Genomic DNA, 12,717 nt, shown 5'->3' with positions numbered 1-12,717 from the left:
TAATCGCAAACATTTGGCGCTTCATCTTGAAACAAGACCGGTAAGCGTGCTCGTTCTTGTACGGTAGAATAAAGAACGCGAACATGCACCGACATGTGTGTAAACTACTGGAAGGTGACTGAAGATGAAGCACCTATTACCGTGCTAGTACTGTGTATACTGTCAAAAAGAAGAAAAAAATATTTCGGAAAGAAAGAATGCCCAGTGTCGAGATGTAACGATTCAAGCTTTATTTCTTTTTGACCTAGAATGCAATACGATTAGTTCCACGTGCTTTATGCATGGGTAATGTTATGACACAACTCATTATTTACCCGTTCATTACATGCACCAACCAGCCCAAATTATCCCTGTACTAGAGCTTATGGACGCATCGCAGTGCACTGCTTTGCACTTCATTATAGCACAGGGGTTTGCTATCGCCAGTAGCGAATGCTTTGGTTGACCTCCCTGCCTTTCTGCCTTTTGAATTCTCTCTCCCTTTGTATAAAACGCACTAACTTGTGGGAGAGAAAGCGTTCTCCTCTTTTAGAATTCAATTAATTGTCAAGCAATTATATTGCAGTTCCAGTAACAAGAGCAGAAATGCGAAAACGAAACCGATTCTGTTCGGTTCTCCGCGCTCAGAGTGCGACACCAGGGGGCAGCGCGCGCTGCGCGTCCGTTAGGAGTGGCAGACGGAGATGCACATGTGTAGTCAGCCGGCATTTTTCGAGTCGTGTTGTAAATGTTGTTAATTCGCCGTAAATATCTCTTGATTTGTACTCAAGGGTGGAGCAAGAGCCCAAGGAAGAGAGATTGACGCATCGGGAGCGAAGAACAGAAACGATGGATGGTTACGCTGCTTGGGTCTCGGCACGTTCGAATTGGCAAAGTTCCGAATTTGTTGCTGTGTTGTGTACGCTTGTGCGCTCGTTATTTGCCGTCATCGCGCGGAGATATTTGCGCTGGATGTCTTTCACTTCGTGTACAAAACTCTGCTCGCTGCGGCATCGAAGAAGTTGTCCTGTGTTTGGGTGCACGTATGCGCTTGGACACGGCTAGCCTGCTTGCTCTCAACGGGTGTTCAACAGTCTACGCGCGCTCGTAACTTGCTCATGAGGTAAGCCCATTTTAATCTTATTTGGTTTGCATAACGTAGGGGTTAAAATGATGTGTGGTAAGCCGGTGTCGCGAACAGAAATATTGTTTCAAAAGACCACTATGCAACGTCTTAGGGCAAAAATGACGCATGAATGGGGAAAGGGATCAACCTATCTTTTCAGATCGATTCCAGTCGTAGCGCGATTGGCTCGATCGCAATTTCCGTGAGGTACTTCTAACCTTTTGTTCACTCGCGTTAAAAGCGTAGAATAAAACTGCGTTCAGTTGAGCTCTTGTATTGACGCTTGTATTGGCTTGAGAGCATACTGTATCCGATACAAGAACTTCTGTTAAAATACGGAAATAAACGTTCGAGGCAATAGCAGTCGCTCACTACCTGTGATCGTTACTTTCTTGCTTGGGTGCACGTTTTAATTGTGACCAGAAAAAAACGTCTTGCTGCACCGTTTGCGGTGCAGCAAGACGTATTCCTTCGAATGATGTCTGGGCAGTCAAGGCATTCGTGCCACTAAGCAAGCAGTAAACGGGGTATCAGTGCGAAAAAATTTGGACATACAAGAGATGCGAATGGTATCATCATAGACTCTTTTATTTGACGAATAATTCAGTTGTATTACTAAAGCGGAGAGTGGATATGCATGAAAGTCAGATTGTATTGATACTCAGCAAAAACAAGGTAACTTATCATTACTAATCAATCCTTTTCTTTTACTGAAAGGCAAGTTGCTGTTGTGCTGGAGCTGAGAAGAGGTCTGCTGCCTGCAATGGGTCCATCTCTCTCAAGTTATTGCAGTATTATAGCTCTCAAGGTGAGTGGATTTTTTTTTCTGATAGCTATTTGCCACCTGAATCATGACCGTTTACTTAGCTGTGTAGGTGATCACTGTTAGTGACATTGGAGTGCTGGTGGACCAGCACTCCTTTATGATTGCAACGCATATGACAGAGTGCAGCTGTGGCAGTATGCAAAGGTGTTAATCTATAAGCCAAATTAGGTTCTTTGAGGTAATATGTTAATATATTGATGACATTGGATTGTGGTCTAGCAGGCAAAAATGCTAAACAAAAAGAAATTTTAATTTGCACTTGGTAAGATGTGCAAGCAATTCAGGCTGTTATACATGAAATGGGACATTTGTAGATGTCTTCTACAGTGCTGCAGTCCTGAATTGCTTCAGAGTTGAGTGATACCACTCTAATTTCTCTGTAGAGCATGCAATACAGTTTAGCATTGGGAGAGGCTGGCATCAACAGGCGTCTACTTACTGTGAAGTTCAAATGAGGTGTTACTCTTAGGGTGACTATGTATAATTTATGGTTTAATTCTAATCTTGTGTCAGGCAGACATAGTTTACCCACTTGGTTAAACAATAGAGATGTAATATCTATGTATACAAGTATTACCCATTCATTTATGCCATTTAGACAATGGCAGAAATGCGTGGGTAATACTTGTGTACATAGACAATACATCACTATTGTTTAACCAAGCGGTGCCCCTGCATGTTAAATTTTACAGGGCTATTATTAAGTAATGTCAGCTTTTGTTGTAACATTAAGGCACCTTTTATATTATTACAGATTACCACCATTGTGCATCATCATAGTGTCATATTTACACTAAATGTATTTGACTTTGCTATAAAACCTTGCACATCGGTGCATCATGAAATTTTTTTTTATAGTTTCTGGCCTCAGAATGCACTTCACGTTATATTCTTGTTTGCAACAAGACTATAATGCAGGTTTCTCTCCTTATGTTTTGTGGCACTTCATACTGCGGCGAGCTAAACCACTGGGCAGCAATACTGGATACGCTACTGCGTGTGGAGCTGTCTTCAAACACACACAAGGAATACATCATTGCTTTTTAGCACAAAACAACGGACACAAGAAAGACGACAGAACAAGGCGCTACTCTCAACTGACATCACTTTATTGCGTCCCTCCTTTGTAGACAGCAGAATCTAGAAGAACATGGGCTGTGCAGGAACCACCAACATCTGATCAAAAAAGCACACTCATGCGACAGAATCCAAAAAAAACTATATTGAGCACTTTACAAGGTTAAAGAAAGCACACTAATGCACTGTGGCCCCAATGACTGTATGAAGAAAACTTCCGATAACTCTCTGGCGGTGGTATCACGGCTCTTTTTTCAAAATCGTAGCATCACGAAACATTGCGAACCTAAACGATCCATACCAACAGGCACAGGTTCCCATTTGGCTCAACATTGTAAAATATAAAAGTGCAAAGCCATGTTTCGTGATACTACGATTTTGAAAAAGTGCTGTGATACCACCGCCTGAGAGTTATCGGAAGCTTTCTTCATACAGTCATTGGGGTCACAGCGCATTAGTGTGCTTTCTTTAACCTTGTGCAGTGCTCAATATGGTTTTTTGGATCCCGTCGCATGAGTACGCTCTTGTGCCGGTCGTCTTTCTTGTGTCCATTGTTTTGCGCTTAACAAAGTATTTATGGATTCACACCAACTAGCCCGCCAACACATTGTGTTGCGGGCACTTCTCAAGTACTGTCTGTCCGATAACCTTGGTGGCATGGAAGCGCCGTCCACTTCTATGCGTTGCTTTCTGTTTCATTGTGGCATCACATCACATTATACTCATAATGTGTATGTACTTTTTCCAAGAGACCCATATTCCTATCCTTGTGTTATATTTGCTGTCGCATTATTTATGTGCAAATGACCAGTGCTCCAAGCTCCATTTTATCGCAAAGTAAACTACTGGTACCTAAACAGTTCTGTATATCAGAAAACCAAAGCTGTACTGCCGAACAGTACCAAGCCTTAGTGCAGTGTCAAGCAGTCAGATTTTATTGGTCATGCAGAGGTGCACAGGATAGCTCTTTATTACTTGCTGAATAATTAAGCTGTGTGAAAACTGAGTAATTATGTAGCTTCAACCACATGCTATTGGTCATTGCTCCTGCCCTCATCAAATGTAGAAGATTATCACGGCATTTCCTATTCTCTTTTTCCTTATTACAGTGGGATTACTGCATGCGTAAGTAGGAAACGGATCACATAGGCAATCAAAAGCCAACATTGTGTAAACTTGGAACATTGATTGTACAGTTTGATGACCCAGAATAAGTAGAAATACACCATAAATGATTGACAATTAACTTTTACTTGACACAGGGCTAAAGCATACAGTAAGCATAGTGTATGCTCATACGGTGTCACATCAATTTAAATTTTAGTGTAGCTTTACAGTGTACGCTTCTATTGTTGCATTCTGTCAGAGGAATGGTAATGTTTGGCGTGTATAGCAACTAGACTGTCTATATACAGTAGTAAAAATGTGTGAACTGTATTTTTTAATTATTTGATAGAATGTGTAGCACAATAAAGCCATACAATCAATGCACAGTGATGTGACTTTCTCTGCACATGTTGCAGGTTCAAAAAAGTATGGTGGAAGCTGTTGCCAAGGTTCCGACCAGAAAAGACAGCCAGTATAAAAGGGTCCACGCCACTGATTTCTACTACAGGGGATGAACAGCACATCGAGCGCCCTCGACTGAAGCCGGCCTTGTCCCGGAAGTTGGTGCTTCACAACTTTGCGGCAGCACTTTGTTGCACGGGTGTGTAGCATTTCTTCCCCTAACATGCCTGCCTGATGTGCCATAAACTACCCAAGCAGTGTTTCGAGGTGTCCAGAATTTTTCCATTGTAGTGTCTACAGTGTCGCTAACATAAGTGGCGTGCAATGGAAACACTGGAAAATCAGAAAAAACTTGATGTAAGAGAACACTATCGTATACGGGTTCAGATTGTCATAAAAGTGCTTACCTGACATGTAGAGACCTCCTAAAATGTGAAAAACCACAAAGTTTTTCGGCAGCAATATTATCTGATCGCACGCACTAGTTAGTCCACCATATGCCCTGCTTCCAGGACAAGCGACTGCATGACATCGCATTTCCACTAGCTTCACCTGCATCCGGTGCGGTGTGCTGCATCCAGCGAAACATGTTAGAAATCAGTGGTGCACAGTGTTTTCTGTCCCCTTTCTCGACGCCTACTGAACACATGTTAAACTGTTTCCAAAGCAGACAAACAGAGGGAAAGGGTTCTGAACACATTGCATTTTAAAGTGGCTGGTACTGGGTAACGCAAGTACTGTGGCATAGTAGATTTGCACCAGGCAACCTGGGTGCCAAAAAGGCTGCTGTTTACTTGCAAATGGTCAACATATTGTGAGCATGTTGAAGTTATTTTTTTATTCTCATCGCTTATTTAGCTAACGGAGACAGCTTTCACAACTGAAGAAGCCTTGGAAGCATGAAACACTTCACAAAACCAGCTTCAATATATCGTGTCTGCATCACAATTTCATGGCTGCATGAGTGAACCCTCTGGTTAACATGTAAGAGAGTTCATGATGTTTGCCATGCATTATCCACTTTATTTGCAGGTCAACCCTATCTTGAGATTTAAGCTGATGTTGCGTTTACAGAAATTATGGCCGAGAGCCAGCTTTTGAGAATACAGATTGAGCTTGACAGATTAAACACCAGAACAAGTCGTTGAGGATTTCAGATCAAGAATCTTCAAAGGCCAGTTCATTTAGTGGTATTAATATTCTGCTCGAAGTTGTTGATTGTTACGTTGATGTGGTGCCCAAGCATTGCGGTAACAACTTCACTTGGAGTACATAGCAAGGGTGTATTCGATGTAAGCTGCTGGCTTTTTTTCTGTGTTTTCAAACACTGGTTTCTTGTTCAGTTTAAATTTTCAAATTTTGCATTGTTTATTAGGTGTTGTGTCTTGTTTCCTTTTCCTGCAGCTTCTTAGTTAAACATCTGAATAGTGAACACAACTTGACCTTTTGCTTGATTGCCTAGATTACATGCCCTCGATGCAAAACAATTTCACTTCAAAACTGCTTGTACCATACTGAAAGAATAACTTGAAGCAGCCATAGCCACCAATAACACGCAAGAGATGATTATGAAAATTTTAATATTGTTTTTTGATCTACAGGGTGTCTTAACTATCATGCACCAAGATTTAGAAATATGTAAATGCGATGTAACTAGACAAAATGAAGGTAATGTTTGCCATCGCTTGGAGATACTCTGATTATATTGTGCATTCTGCCTAATTACATAATTCTTAATTAGTTATTAAATATCTCAAATAATTAAATGAAATGTGTCAATGAAAAGTTGTAGAGCAATATGAAAGCCTCCTGATACATTTTTTGTTACTGTTACTCATTGTGTGCTACATAAAAGTGTTTTTCCATGGAATAAGCCTGCGAATACACAAAGTGTCTTGAGAGGCCAGTCATGTGTCAGTTTTGTGGTGCAAAGCCACGAATACAACTTAAATGGGTTCTTTTAAGAAAAAGACTTAGCTCAGCAAATTATCTTTCTTTGTGCAGCCTGTGGAGACAAGGTTTCTTAGACATGGCCGTGGCCCTCAAGGAAGATGCCGAGGCCACAGGCAGTTCCTCCAGTGACCGTGAAAAGGTCCCCTGGGGCACAAGTCTGGTTTGGCACCCCCACCTTTCTCCTGCAGCTTTTCTGTCTACTTAGCTAACCAGGTGGGTCAATGATGGCAAAGGGAAAAAAGAATCAACAGCATCAAACGCAGAACTTGCTCAAGCTCAATGCATTTTTGGTGTGAAGTTTTTCCCTTATCATTTATCAAAAAACGGGTAATAAGTATATGATATGGTCTTCATACGGACACCTCTTTCCCACAGAGAATTAGCAGTAAAAAAAGCAGCTTATGAAGGCTTGAATATTAGCTAGGATGATGTGGCATAGATAGGATAATGATTATGAATGTTTCTAATGAAGGTCGTGGTAGTAGAGTGAATAATCAGAGTTTATATATAGATTGAAAGACATTTCGTTCCAATGCCAGAATTTTAAATCATCCCAAATAATTCTTGCATTTTATAGTCTTCATTTTATAGTTCTTGATGCTTGCTTCTTGCTGACATCATTCTTATGCTGCATAATTCACCTGTTATAAATTCCCTATTTCTCCCATTCAAGCAACTTTACATTCATCATAAGAAACCTCGTAGATGAGTTCCAGAAACTTGCTGATGAGATTAGGGGGCGGCGTGTACCCCAGGCTGAGATATGCATTCAAGAGCCTCATATCTTGCAAATGTTAGAAATACTCCTGCTAAGCAAGTTCTTGGTGTCATACAAGGTTATTTGCGAATACGAATTTGCCTGAATTTAGAAAACAGTCAATATAAAACATGTCAAGCGATATCGCTGACGATACACACACATTCCAACTGAACTAAATACAAATAAATATAGCACCAAATGCAGAATCATTGGCATGATGCCATTCTTTCAGTGGAATAAAATCTGTCCTGCATTGTAAATCTGGAATCCTTCATAATCCAGACTACTAAATACTTATGAGGGTTGTAACGTGAAATATGCATGTATTTATTCCTCGTTTCTTTACTTTAGGATCTGATAATGCTTAAAAAGCAGTGAAAGAACTGAGATCACAGCACCTAATACTTTATATTGCTCCAGAAATCCGTTTCTCTGCCGATCGCAGCATTCGACACTAACAAGAAGGCACATAACACTTAGGGTGGTGCTATTCACTTTGATTGTTTGGGAACGAAACCCGTAATGTACATGTTATGGCCCTACGTGTCATTACGTTTGAACAACAAAAAGGTAGGGGGTTTGCATTTTGCAAAACTGCATGGAGGTTTTCACTGTGTGCAATTAAAATTAGGAACCTTCCCAGCTCATACTAAATGCATTCTCCAAAGCTTTAGGTTATACAGGTGCACTACTTTACACAGAACACACTCTTTTCCCTCGTCACGGCTCACACTCTTAGGCAGAGTTACACCCTTTGAAGTGCCCCTTGTTCCACACAACGATAATTGTCATCTGCCTTTATGCATTTCCTTTCTTTAACGCTGCGAGCCCTGTACTTTCCAGTAACGAAGGGCATGCGCGTTATCAGCATGATAGCATTCCCGACAACAAAGTAGCGGGCATGGCGTCTTCAAGAAAGGAAACGCATCAAGGCAAATAACGATTATTGTTGTGTGGCAGAAGGGGCACTCCAAAGGGTGTAACTTTGCCTAAGAGTGCAGGTGGTGATTCAGATTCTTCAAAGGTGTTTCATTGTATGGGATGGCACATCGCGCTTCACTTATTTGCAGAATATTGCATTCCAATTGTGTCATATGAGATAAATCCATTAGAGAGCTTTAGCTTGCCCTAAATTTATTACAGCTGTGTACTGTTAAACTGGCCGCAGCTTGCAGTGCTTGTGGAAAAACAATTGTAACTGCCATATTATATGTAACTGCTAGTGCACAGGCATCGGCAGCAGCAATGGTTAGGGTACACTTGTTTCTTCTATTCTGGGGTATGCATCCTCCACCAGAAAGTAGTTTTTTTTCGTCTTCCTCTTCTACCATATTGGAATGTGAAATGGGGTGTAATTTGTAGGATATACTCGTGCATAAACTTCATGAGCATTTATTCTTGTCTGTGCCACAGATCATTGTTGCTACCACTGTAAAAGAAGGGTGCCTGTTTACAGCACCCATAGGGAACAATCTGTGAATCTTTAACAAACAGTAAGGATAATGAATAATCGAATAATTTTTAGTAATTTTCAACAAATTTAGCACTCTTTGCTTTCCACTACGGTGTTTTTCAAACTCTAATGTTGGCACAAGGTTTGAGTGCAGGATGTCATTTTGTGTGAAAGAGTACACTTGTGTGCATAACACCTCATCGTCAACATTCTGCTCCACAGAATGTCATTAGCTTTCGTATGCATTGGTCACTATCTCACAAACCGGTTGCTCCTTTGTTAGTTGGAATGTAGCATTTATGTAAAGCACATTTGATGTTCTAACAAAAAGCATTGTTCCCTCTTATCCCCTAATTCTCCTCACTTGATGCCTAGTGTTGTAATAGCATGGTTGACACCATGAGAGTCAGTGGGGTGAATAATTGTGTCTGGTGGAGTAGGGGGTGTACGTTAACTTAAGCAACTTTTCCAGACGACTTGAATCAGTATTGTGGAATGCTGGTTTTTTTTTTGCAATCACTGTTACCAAGTTTCACTTTGTTTGTGGCAACAAGTATAATGTAGTTCGCTAGCACTCCTGCCAACACATATAATGTGCAGGCATCTGTGTTGAAAAAAAGACCAGCTAATGGTTTGCCAGGAGCTAAGGTCCATTTAGACCATTAAATTTTGAACTTACACCGGTGGAAATAACTGGTGAATGAAAGCACACCCAGGAGAACTGAAGCAAGACTGCGAGTCGGCCTAGTTGGAACAAATTCATCTTGAAACTTATTGTGCGCAACAAACAGGGACGAAGAATAGAAGAAACACAAGGACGAGCGCTTAACATTATGTTTCTTCTATTCTACGTCCCTGTTTGTTGCGCACAATAAGTTTCAAGATGAGCAGGAGAACTGACCATAATATTTTCTTTCATTATAACACCGCTGAAGCTTTGAACTGCATTTGAACTGGCTTGTTTAAAAAATGACCCATTTCCTTGTTCAAGTAAGACAAAGGTTCCACAGGAAGACAGAAACTTGAAGCCGTCAACAGCAGCATGAATATAAACAGCACTCGACGTTTTGCAATCTTGCACCTGGTTATATTATCCATCCCATTTTTTTCCACAGGCTGTTCTTTACTGTTTTATGGTCATATCCAGTTTAATTTTAATGTCCCTATTTTTTAATATTTGGTTAATATATATTTTCTTCATCGGCTTTCAACCAAATATATATTCATAATGCGCCTTCATTTACCACTTGCAGTGATCCTAACCAGATGCATCTTGATACAAAATTTATTTTCCTTAATTCTTCGTTTTCCTTTTCCAAAAGTGCAAACTGTTTATCTTGATACCTATTTTGTCTTCTGGGAAGATTAGGTCTACTGGATTAATGACTGCTTACATGGGTACATCGTTTTCTGTTTTGGTCACCCCTACTCTTGGCAAGTACTGACAGCATCGCTCATACCCGCTCCATCACAATCACCACTGCTAAGCACACCCTTCCTTCCTTTATTTTAACACTTTGACTTTTCTTGACCTATTATACGCACCAGTTACTTCTCCCCCAATGAGGCTAGGGGCCAGTGAGATATGCAAAATCCAAAGCAACACAGCCAAGGAAAACATTTGCTACCCTAATGACAAGCACCTATGTCGAAATGTTGGCTACAGCAACATCCCTTGTTCCAACAATGTTGATCTACTTACATGTTTTTCTAACACAGAAGTTACTGCTTTGTCGTGTTCTGTGATTAAACTTTTTTGCCGCTTTCTTTAGGATGGATATTCACGAATACTATTTGTTTCTCCTAACAGCAGCAAGTTTATCCTTGCAAGCGTTTGGAGTCAAGAACAACTTTCACCAGGAAGAAGTGCAAGACGAGTGATTGAAGAAAATAAAGTTGCTTCTGTGATCTAAGAACTTGAGGACTGAAATGTTGCACCTTTTTGTATATATGCTATGCAGTGCATTCATATCACAAAGTGCAAAGTGTTTTATCTCTGCAGCCATGTCAGTGTGCTGGCAAGACAATTTTCTCAATGGTGACCTGCTGCTTTGACTATGAGCTGCCTTCATGACATTTGCATTAAAGGAGATGTACTATCGTGGACAAAAGTACCCTGGAAGTGCGAGCGTTGACCAAATTGCATTTCTGCTCAAGACCGCTGAAAACAGTGGGTCACGTATGCACATTCCCAACGCAGATGGTGGCACGGCTGATCCCAGCAAATAGCACACCAATGAAATTCGGTCGACTCTCGCACGTCCTGGGCAATTTTGTCCCCGATGGCACATTCTTCGAATGGATATGCTCTGCAAGATGAAATACGGGAAGCACCTGTACTTTAACGGATATAGTACAGATTTAGCATACGGAGTCTTTCGTTTTCTGAATACGGCAAGCACCTGTTTTTTAACGGTTATAGTACAGATTCAGCATACGGTGTGTTCCGTTTTCTGAATACGAGAAGCACCGTACTTTAACGGTTATAGTACAGATTCAGAATACAGAGTCTTCCGTTTTCTAGATACAGAAGCACTCGTATCTTGTATTACGGTCTCTTTTTTTACAGTTGTCCGTTCTACGGAAATGACCGTTCTTAATTTACGGAAGAGTGTTCGGTCACAAATTACCAGCAAATTTTCTGTAAAGTAAGGCAAATTTTTTTTACAGTGTAACCACAGCGATAGACACACACTTTGTGGAAGTAAACAGAGCAAAGAGACGTAGTGAGTTGGCCGCTCGTTTCGAGATCTGGAATCGCTTGAAAAATGAATGCGGCGAAGTATGACGCACCAAATTTTATATGCCAACCCAAATCAATCAGCGTGGTCATACTTGCGCGACATGCCATGGTGGTCTGCCACCAGGACATTATGAAGTTGCAGCGATGACAGTTTTCATTGGGTACTTGAGAATAAAAACGAGCAGATCAGAGACGTCCGAGGGATCTTTCTACGGTATAAGAGCACATCGCTCTTCCGTCCCCCCTCCCCCCGCCCATATAACTAAATCGCGAATATAAGCTTACGAATAGGGGCCTCAAAAGGTCGAGCACTAGGGCACTTGTTGATCTGGTTCTGGATGACGTCAGCGTTTATTTCTGAGAAAATGAGTTGGAGGTACGTTTATTTGCATCACAATGGCGGGCGTAATCAGGCAAACATTGGCAGCATTTCATTATAGGGTGCCTGACTACTCTGTAGAGATTACGTTTACCAATGACAACAAACACAGAAAGCTTTGCTTACATCGATTCGCACATCCGTGGTTTCCGCATAATTTTGTGACTATCAATTTAGATGCTTCAGAATTGCGCTCATTAACGCAACATTTCCATCCACAGTGAGCGAAAGCGGCTGTTGTATCCACAGTAGAATTGATTTAAATGGCTTTAATCCCATGGAAATTTACTACAGCGTCGCCAACTTCCGTGGGATTGGAGTCGTCAAAATTGGATACAGTTGACAGGGAAATCAGGAACGGCAAGAAGGCGGAAGCTTTCACAAGACCTCAGAGATATAAAATGACTTTTTGAGCAGCATGGTCAGGGGGCCATGCAATAGTTTCCACGTCTGTTAAAAATCCTCCGAAATATTAACACAGGCCGACAAAAATGCGTGCATTTTGGGAAAGGTGAAACCGCTGGAAATTTCAGGACAGCATTAGCCTAAATATAAAAGATGACTTAAAAATAACAAAGCATAACGGTGACAGGGTGGCCAAATTCTGGCACCAATAAATCGGCTGTTGAAGCAGTTCAGCTGAAACGCATTGGTGCGAAATAAGGCGAGAATGTCGGCAGGTGTTGAACAAAGGCCAAGTAGGTCCTGTGTATGACGCCAGCGCTCGACAGCTGTCAAGCGACTGCACGTATTAGCGAGATGCCTGGTCGTCAGTAGTTACAGTATGATTCGGGTCTGAAATATTGGACGCGGACTCCATCACATTAAATACAGTGCATTCTACGGTGTCATTCTTGGGCAGATGGTACCCATTCTCGCGCAATGAGGATGGGAACAAATTGTCTCACGTGC

At 41.3% G+C, this 12,717-nt stretch overlaps 1 long non-coding RNA gene across 2 annotated transcripts; it reads left to right on the top strand.

The window, feature by feature from the left end:
- The first annotated feature begins 291 nt into the window (after positions 1-291).
- On the top strand, positions 292-10,667 carry LOC135914839 (uncharacterized). Of its 2 annotated transcripts, none has more exons than XR_011510222.1 (5): positions 292-1,102; positions 1,823-1,913; positions 4,532-4,716; positions 6,522-6,683; positions 10,497-10,667. It is a non-coding gene; the product is annotated as an uncharacterized lncRNA (long non-coding RNA). The 2 variants fall into 2 exon arrangements; XR_011510221.1 differs by having other exon boundaries at positions 10,494-10,664.
- Positions 10,668-12,717: the final 2,050 nt, after the last annotated feature.

Source organism: Dermacentor albipictus, unplaced genomic scaffold (genome assembly GCF_038994185.2).
Source record: "Dermacentor albipictus isolate Rhodes 1998 colony unplaced genomic scaffold, USDA_Dalb.pri_finalv2 scaffold_72, whole genome shotgun sequence".
Lineage (NCBI taxonomy): Eukaryota > Metazoa > Arthropoda > Arachnida > Ixodida > Ixodidae > Dermacentor > Dermacentor albipictus.
This window is presented reverse-complemented; position numbering and strand designations above follow the sequence as displayed.